This window comes from Arachis hypogaea, chromosome 18, assembly GCF_003086295.3.
Source record: "Arachis hypogaea cultivar Tifrunner chromosome 18, arahy.Tifrunner.gnm2.J5K5, whole genome shotgun sequence".
Taxonomy (NCBI): Eukaryota; Viridiplantae; Streptophyta; class Magnoliopsida; order Fabales; family Fabaceae; genus Arachis; species Arachis hypogaea.
In genome coordinates, this window is record NC_092053.1 from 42,634,588 (window position 1) to 42,643,823 (window position 9,236).

General features: G+C 37.4%; 1 non-coding gene across 1 annotated transcript; it reads left to right on the top strand.

Annotated features, from left to right (window-relative positions):
- Window positions 1–601: 601 nt before the first annotated feature.
- Window positions 602–709, top strand: LOC112774256 (small nucleolar RNA R71). Its single transcript, XR_003188752.1, has one exon. It is a non-coding gene; the product is annotated as a small nucleolar RNA R71 (small nucleolar RNA).
- The last annotated feature ends 8,527 nt before the right edge of the window (window positions 710–9,236 follow it).

A 9,236-nucleotide genomic window follows, 5' to 3' on the forward strand; every position in this document is an offset into this window, starting at 1 on the left:
TGGCCTTGGATAGATCAGAGACTAGATTTGCTAAATTAGAAGCATTTTGTTCAGAGTTCTCTGTCTGTCGCTGAGTTGATGATGGAAAAGGCTTGCTATTGCTAAACCTGTTTCTTCCACCATTATTAAAGCCTTGTTGGGGCTTTTGATCCTTCCATGAGAAATTTGGATGCTTTCTCCATGTTGAGTTATAGGTGTTTCCATAAGGTTCACCTAAGTAATTCACCTCTGCTATTGCAGGGTTCTCAGGATCATAAGCTTCTTCTTCAGGAGAAGCCTCTTGAGTACTGTTGGATGCAGCTTGCATTCCATGCAGACTCTGAGAGATCATATTGACTTGCTGAGTCAATATTTTATTCTGAGCCAAGATGGCATTCAGAGTATCAACTTCAAGAACTCCCTTCTTCATAGGCGTCCCATTACTCACAGGATTCCTTTCAGAAGTGTACATGAACTGGTTATTAGCGACCATGTCAATGAGTTCTTGAGCTTCTGCAGGCGTTTTCTTTAGGTGAATGGATCCACCTGCAGAAGTGTCCAGTGACATCTTTGATAGCTCAGATAAACCATCATAGAATATATCCAGGATGGTCCATTTTGAAAGCATGTCAGAAGGACACTTTTTGGTCAACTGTTTGTATCTTTCCCAAGCTTCATAGAGGGATTCGCCTTCTTTCTGTCTGAAGGTTTGAACATCAGCTCTAAGCTTGCTCAGCTTTTGAGGAGGAAAGTACTTGGCTAAGAAAGCCGTGACCAGCTTATCCCAAGAGTTCAGGCTGTCTTTGGGTTGAGAATCCAACCATAATCTAGCTCTGTCTCTTACAGCAAAAGGGAAAAGCATGAGCCTGTAGACTTCAGGATCTACTCCATTAGTCTTAACAGTATCACATATCTGTAAGAATTCAGTTAAGAACTGAAAAGGATCTTCAGATGGAAGTCCATGCAACTTGCAGTTCTGCTGCATCAGAGAAACTAATTAAGGTTTCAGCTCAAAGTTGTTTGCTCCAATGGCAGGAATGGAGATGCTTCTTCCAGGTAAATTCGAATTAGGTGCAGTAAAGTCACCAAGCATCTTCCTTACATTATTATTATTTTCGGCTGCCATCTCCTCTTCCTGTTCGAAAATTTCTGAAAGGTTATCTCTGGATTGTTGTAATTTAGCTTCTCTTAATTTTCTCTTCAGAGTCCTTTCAGGTTCTGGATCTGCTTCAACAAGAATGTTCTTGTCCTTGCTCCTGCTCATATAACAAAGAAGAGGCCACAGAAAAATAATAATAATAATAGAGATCCTTTATACCACAGTATAGGGATCCTTGTGTTAGTAGAAGAAAAGAAGGGAAGAAAATCTGAACTCAGAGAGAGACGGGGTTCGGATTTTTGGAGAGTTGAAGGAAAGATGTTAGTATATCAATAAACAAATAGAAGAAGATGAGAGGGGGAAGTGAATTTTCGAAAACAATTTTTGAAAAAGAATTAGTGATTTTTGAAAATAGTTTTTGAAAAAGGTTAGTAATTTTTTTCGAAATTTTTTTTTTTAAATAAAAAATAAAAATAATTAGTTAATAAAAAAAATTTTTGAAAAAGAGGGAAGATATTTTCGAAAATTAGAGAGAGAGAGTTAGTTAGGTAGTTTTGAAAAAGTTAAGAAACAAACAAAAAGTTAGTTAGTTAGTTGAAACAAATTTTGAAAACCAATTTTGAAAAGATAAAAAGTTAGGAAGTTAGAAAAGATATTTTGAAAAGATATTTTTGAAAAAGATAAGATTGAAATTAGTTTTGAAAAAGATTTGATTTTTAAAATCTCAATTAATGACTTGATTCATAAGAAATCACAAGATATGATTCTAGAACTCAAAGTTTGAATCTTTCTTAACAAGCAAGTAACAAACTTGAAATTTTTGAATCAAAACATTAATTGATTAGTTATTTTCGAAAATTTTATATAAAAATAAGAAAAAGATTTTTTAAAAAGATTTTTGGAATTTTCGAAAATAACTAAGAAATTTGAAAAGGATTTGATTTTTGAAAAAGATTTTGAAAAAGATAAGATTTTCAAATTGAAAATTTGATTTGACTCATAAGAAACAACTTTGATTTTTAAAAATTTTTGAAAAAGTCAACTCAATTTTCGAATTTGATGAGAGAAAAAGGGAAAGATATTTTTTTGATTTTTTGAATTTTTATGAAAAACATGAAAAATATGCAATGCATGAAATTTTTAGATCAAAACAATGAATGCATGCAAGAATGCTATGAATGTCAAGATGAACACCAAGAACACTTTGAATGTCATGATGAACATCAAGAACATATTTTTGAAAAATTTTTAATGCAAAGAAAACATGCAAGACACCAAACTTAGAATTCTTTAATGCTTAGACACTAAGAATTCAAGAATGCATATGATAAACATGAAAAGACACAAAACAAAAAATCATCAAGATCAAACAAGAAGACTTACCAAGAACAACTTGAAGATCATGAAGAACACTATGAATGCATGATATTTTCGAAAAAAATGCAAGATACATATGCAAGTGACACCAAACTTATGATATGACTCAAGACTCAAACAAGAAACACAAAATATTTTTGATTTTTATGATTTTCTAATTTTTTTGGATTTTTATTTTATATTTTCGAAAAACTATTTTGGAAAAGAAAAATAAGGATTCCAAAATTTTCAATATGAATTCCAGGAATCTTATGCTCTAAAGCTCCAATCAAAGGGTCAGGCATGGCTCAATAGCCGGCCAAGCTTTAGTATGTAACTCAGACATGACACGCCTGACATTCCTTACATTCAACAGCCAATTGGCTAAGAAAGATAAAGAAGCTCTTCTCTTGGGTATAAGGATTGAGACATGGCTTTACAGCCAGCCAGGCTTCAACATGCTTCATGAAACGCTAGAATTCATTCTTAAAAATTCTGAAACCATAGAATAATTTATTTTTGAAAACATATATTTTTTTTTTTAAAACAGATGAGAAATTTTTGAAAGATTTTTGAAAAAAATTTTTTTTTTTGAAAATAAAATAAAAAGAAAATTACCTAATCTGAGCAACAAGATGAACCGTCAGTTGTCCAAACTCAAACAATCCCCGGCAACGGCGCCAAAAACTTGGTGCACGAAATTGTGATCTCCAGGCTCGAAAAAATCCTGGTAATGGCTCCAAAGCTTGGTGCTCTGATCTTAATTCATAATTGTCACAACTTCGATACAACTAACCAGCAAGTGCACTGGGTCGTCCAAGTAATACCTTATGTGAGTAAGGGTCGAATCCCACGGAGATTGTTGGTATGAAGCAAGCTATGGTCACCTTGTAAATCTCAGTCAGGCGGATTTAAACATGATACTTTATTAGATTAAAATAAACAATAAAAGGGATAGAGATACTTATGTAGATTCATTGGCAGGAATTTCAGATAAGCGAATGGAGATGCTTTTCGTTCCTCTGAACCTCTGCTTTCCTGCTATCTTCATCCAATCAGTCTTACTCCTTTCCATGGCTGGCTTTATGCAAGGGCATCACCGTTGTCAGTGGCTACATCCCCTCCTCTCAGTGAATAATATGCTCACGCACCCTGTCACGGCACGGCTATTCATCTGTCGGTTCCCGATCATGCTGGAATAGGATTCACCCTCCTTTTGCGTCTGTCACTAACGCCCAACAATCGCGAGTTTGAAGCTCGTCACAGTCATTCAATCATTGAATCCTACTCGAAATAACACAGACAAGTTTTAGACTTTCCGGATTCTCTTGAATGCCGCCATCATTCTAGCTTACGCCACGAAGATTCTGGTTAGGAGATCTAAGAGATACTCATTCTAGCTTAATTCATGTAGAACAGAAGTGTTTGTCAGGCACGCGTTCATAAGGGGGAAGGATGATGAGCGTCACACATAATCATCACCTTCATCACGTTCTTGGGTGCGAATGGATATCTTAGAAGCGAAATAAGAAGAATTGAATAGAAAACAGTAGTACTTGCATTAATCTTTGAGGAACAGCAGAGCTCCACACCTTAATCTATGGAGTGTAGAAACTCTACCGTTGAAAATACATAAGTGAGAGGTCCAGGCATGGCCGAGATGGCCAGCCCCCTAAACGTGATCACAGGATCAGAATACAATCTAGGATGCCTAATACAATAGTAAGAGGTCCTATTTATAATAAACTAGCTACTAGGGTTTACATGAGTAAGTATTTCATGTATAAATCCACTTCCGGGGCCCACTTGGTGTGTGTTTGGGCTGAGCTTAAGTGTTGCACGTGCAGAGGCCATTTGTGGAGTTGAACGCCAGTTTTTGTGCCAGTTTGGGCGTTCAACTCTGGTTTTGGATCCTTTTCTGGCGCTGGACGCCAGATTTGGGTAGAAAGCTGGCGTTGAACGCCAGTTTACATCGTCAATTCCTGGCCAAAGTATAGACTATTATATATTGCTGGAAAGCCCTGGATGTCTACTTTCCAACGCAAGTGGAAGCGCGCCATTTCGAGTTTTGTAGCTCCAGAAAATCCACTTTGAGTGCAGGGAGGTCAGAATCCAACAGCATCAGCAGTCCTTTTTCAACCTCTGAATCTGATTTCTGCTCAAGTCCCTCAATTTCAGCCAGAAAATACCTGAAATCACAGAAAAACACACAAACTCATAGTAAAGTCCAGAAATGTGAATTTAACACAAAATCTATTAAAAACATCCCTAAAAGTAACTAGATCCTACTAAAAACATACTAAAAACAATGTCAAAAAGCATATAAATTATCCGCTCATCAGTTCTCTCCTCTCTCTCTCTCTCTTAGGATTAAGATTTAGGACTTCTCTTAGTTTTAGGAGTAACTCTTGATCCAGGTTTAATGTTTACTTTAATTTATGTTTCTATTCTACTTTTACTTTAATGCTTTTATTCGTATCTACAAATGTTGCCAAATTGGCTTATGAATCTTTTCCATGTTAGATTTGAATATTTTATTTAATATTATTTGAGGTATTTTAGTTATTATTACTTTCTTTTATTTACATGATTATTGCTTCCCATCTGAAGGCATTTTTATTCCAGTAGATTTACTTTTCCCCTTTTGATTTTGGTTAAGAAATCAGTAACTCGGGAAGTTATCCAACTCAACAGCATAATTGATAATTGTTATCTTGCCAATTGAATTGAACTTCAATAATCCCAATCTTTTCTTAGGAATTAACTAGGATTTGAAGATCTCACTAATTAGTCACTTGACTTTCCCTTGCTCTAGCAAAGGTTAACTAAGTGGAGTTACGATTCAATTTTCATTATTATTGATAAGGATAACTAGACTTGGACTTCTAAATTCTCATACCTTGCCAAAAGCTTGCTTTACAGTATTTATTTATTTTTAATTACCATTCAAATTATTTGTCATAATTGTTCTTCATTCTTGAAACCCCAATTTTACAATCTCCATAACCAATAATAAGAACATACCTCCCTGCAATTCCTTGAGAAGACGACCCGAGGTTTAAATACTCGGTTAACAATTTTTTAAAGGGGTTTGTTACTTGTGACAACCAAAACGTTTGCACGAAGGAATTTCTATTGGTTTAGAATCTATATCTACAACGCGACTATTTTTATAAAATTCTTTACTAGCAAAAATCCTAATGTCAAAATGGCGCCGTTGCCGGGGAATTGCAAACGTGTGCCTTTTTATTGGTTATTGTAAATATTTAAAAAAAATAATAATAATTTTCTTTTGCTTGTTTATTTATCTTTGTTTTTAATTTTTATTAATTACTATGAATTCTCACCCCTCTGGTTTCAAGTTTGGTTCCAATGTTGTTGTAAGGAATGGAAACTATGATGAAAATAGGCATCAATGTTGGAACAATCAAATATGGGAGGAGCCACAAGGATTTGATCAACCCTCATGGCAACAACCACCTCCAATGGACTATCAACAACCGCCACCATATGCCTATGAACCCTCTCCTCAACATAACTTTGGACCACCAAACTCACAAGCCCCTTTCTGCCATTCACCTCCATATAATCCTAACCCGTATCCACCATACCAACCACCTTATGAGCCAAATGAACCATACACAGAACCACCACCTTTCCAACACAACTACTCTCATGAACCACCACCTCAATATTCACCATCTCTATATCATTATCAAGATGAACCACCTTCCTATTATGAACCCTCTCTCCCAACCAATGAATCCTCATATCCACCCCAACCTCCAATGGATGACAGACTTCGTGCTATTCTTCAAGGGCAAGAAAGGATGAATAAGAATGTGCAAAATTTTGCGGCCGCCTTAGGCGAGTTAGTAAATATAATAGCTTCCCAATATCTGAGCACTCAAAGAACTCCCATGGCTACATGTGGAGAATCAAAAGAAGAGCAAAGCATGAAGGAGACACTAGAAACTTCGGTGGACAATGAGGAACATGGATTTGTATTGGAATAAGTGGAGGAAGCCATAATAGTTGCAGAGGAAGAAGTGGTTGAAGACTCAGGAGATGCAGAACCTCCATGGGAAAGTCCAGTCATAGAACCCCCTTCCAAGACGTTTGAAATTAATGCTGAGGAGGGTGTACAACCTCCAAGGCATATCACAGTTGAAGACTTGGAAGAGGTCGATCAAGTGATGGAGATTCGAGAAGAAGAAGCACAACCTCCCATGCCCTTGGAAAGCAATGAAGAGGAGATTAAATTGGAAGAGAGCTACCAAGAGGAAGGGGTTGAAATTGAAAAAGCTTGCAAAGAGGTGGTAGTTATTAGAAAAGAGCACAAGGGAGTGGAGCTTGCAATTTTATTAAAAATACCTCCCCCTAAGTTGCCATCATCCTTCACAACATTCAAGTGGGTAAAATTCATATCCCTTAGCTTTCTAATTCCACTTGAATACGGGCTACTGGAGACGGATGGTCAACTTAGAGCTCTTTGTGACATTAAGAGTAAGAGGAAGATGGCCAGTGGTAAGAATTGTCCTACAAGGTTCATCATAGTTGGAAGCTTTAAGTCTAAGAGTAAAGGTTGGTATAAAGCTCAACTGAATGGGTCTAGGAAGTTGTTTGGCCGCTTATGTGAGAATTCATACTGCTTGCCACCCGGATGGAACAATATTGCTCAACCAAAAGATGGGTGCAAATGCAAGGTCTGGGACCCCAGAATCCATTCTACCAATCACAACTCTTGGGGCCTCGTCACTTGTTTCAACTTGCTTGAAGGCTTTCTGCGCCTAGTTTGGGATCCCGGAGGCTATTGGAAGTACAAACATTGGTGGGGATTCCTGGATCAGTACAAGCACAAGCCACCATAGCAAGAAGCTCATCAAATGTCCAACTTAAGGACTATAACTAAAAGTGCTAGGTGGGAGACAACCCACCATGGTATGATCGTTCATTTTGCAATTTTAATTTTATTTAGTTTTGTTTGTTTTTTAGATTTATTTTATTTTATTGAACCTGGAATCATGCATAGAATTCACATTAAGCACTGCATTTGCATCTGCATATTGCATTAAAAAAATGGAAAAACACGCACGCGACGCGGCAGCGTCGCTGACGCGTCCGCGTCACTAGTGCATTGGGAAGAAAAGCATTGAACAGAGAGTCACGCGAGAGCGTGGCTGGAGGCGCGCCTTTAGCATAATTTGACCCCACGCGACTGCGTCACTCACGCGACCGCGTCATGTGGGAAATTTGGCCTCCCACGCGACCGCGTCACCCACGCGACCGCGTGGCCCTGTCAATCGACGTAAAAGGGTGTATGGACGAAAGTTGAGCTGGAATTGGGCTGGACTCGTGCTAGCAGCACAAGCCCACTCACGCGAACGCGTGCCCCACGCGTCCGCGTCATATTGAAAATAAGGCCATTCACGCGATCGCATCACCCACGCGACCGCGTCACTCAAAAATTTGGCAAAATAAGATTTTGAACAGAGAGTTGTGCGAGCATGAGGCTGCCCTCGCGCCAGTAGCATAAAACATGTCACGCGACCGCGTGACCGACGCGACCGCGTCGATTAACTTAAAGTGCAAGTCACGCGTCCGCGTGCCCCACGCGTCCGCGTGCCCCACGCGTCCGCGTCGCTTGCGCCACACAGCATATCCTAATTTGCCAAATATCTTATCTTTTCTTCCCCAATCCTAATTTTTCCCCCCTCCTTTCTTACTCACTTCTTTCCCTTCTCATTCTTCTTATCTTTCATTTTATTTTCTTAATTTATTTGCATATTTCATTCATTGCATTTTAATTTAGTGCTTATTTTTCTTTTCTTTTCTAAATTTATTATTTTTCCTTTGGTGTTGATTTTCTTATTCAACTATTGTATCTTTTCTTGAATTTATTTTGGTAACTTGTTTTACACTGTGGGATGATATTAATTATCTTCCAATGCCAAAATTTTTATGATACTTGTACTTCATTTGCATTGACATGAGCTTGTATTGATACTTCCATTACCCACACTCCTCCCCTATGTTACAAATTTTGTACCACTGGCATGCCATGGCTTCTATTGTTTTCTCACGTACATGTTGAAGCTTCCATGTAAATGAGACCCTTATCATTTGGCATTACCCAACCCATATTTTATTTATTTTCTTATCTTTATTTTTGGGTTACTTTTCTTCCCTTTTTCTTTCAGGATGGCCACCCGGAGGGGAATCGGAAGACGTTTACATGGGGAGACAAACAAGTCCATCTGCACAATCCTTGGAGAAAAGCAACAGTTGGAACAGCCCGTCCACCTGCACATCTCAGCATGCACCGAGGACGGTGCAATCTTTAAGTGTGGGGAGGTCGATACCGATCTTCATGGGTTAGTTATTTCCTATTTCAACACCAATGTTTTATTTTATTTGTTAGTTCATTGTTGCATTTGCATATTTGTTTGATTTTATGCATTTAGTTACGAGTTGGTTAAAATAATAAATTTTTTTAAGACCCTATTTTTGAAAAATTTCACTAATTTAAATTAAAAAAAATTTAAAAATTTTTTATGTGTTAAATTTGTTTGAAATTGTATTTGGAACATGGTTTTTGAGCCAAAGAACACACAACCTGTGAGATTTTGAGCTTATTTACATGGTTACATTACTTAACCATAAAATTTTTATTCTTGTGTGTTTTCCTCTCTATGATTGCAATCTTTACTTTGTTTCAGTCTATATGTCCAATGTTTAATATATTTATACGCTTGCATATGATTGAGGCCATTGTTTGATTCTAGCTCACTTATCTCAAAAT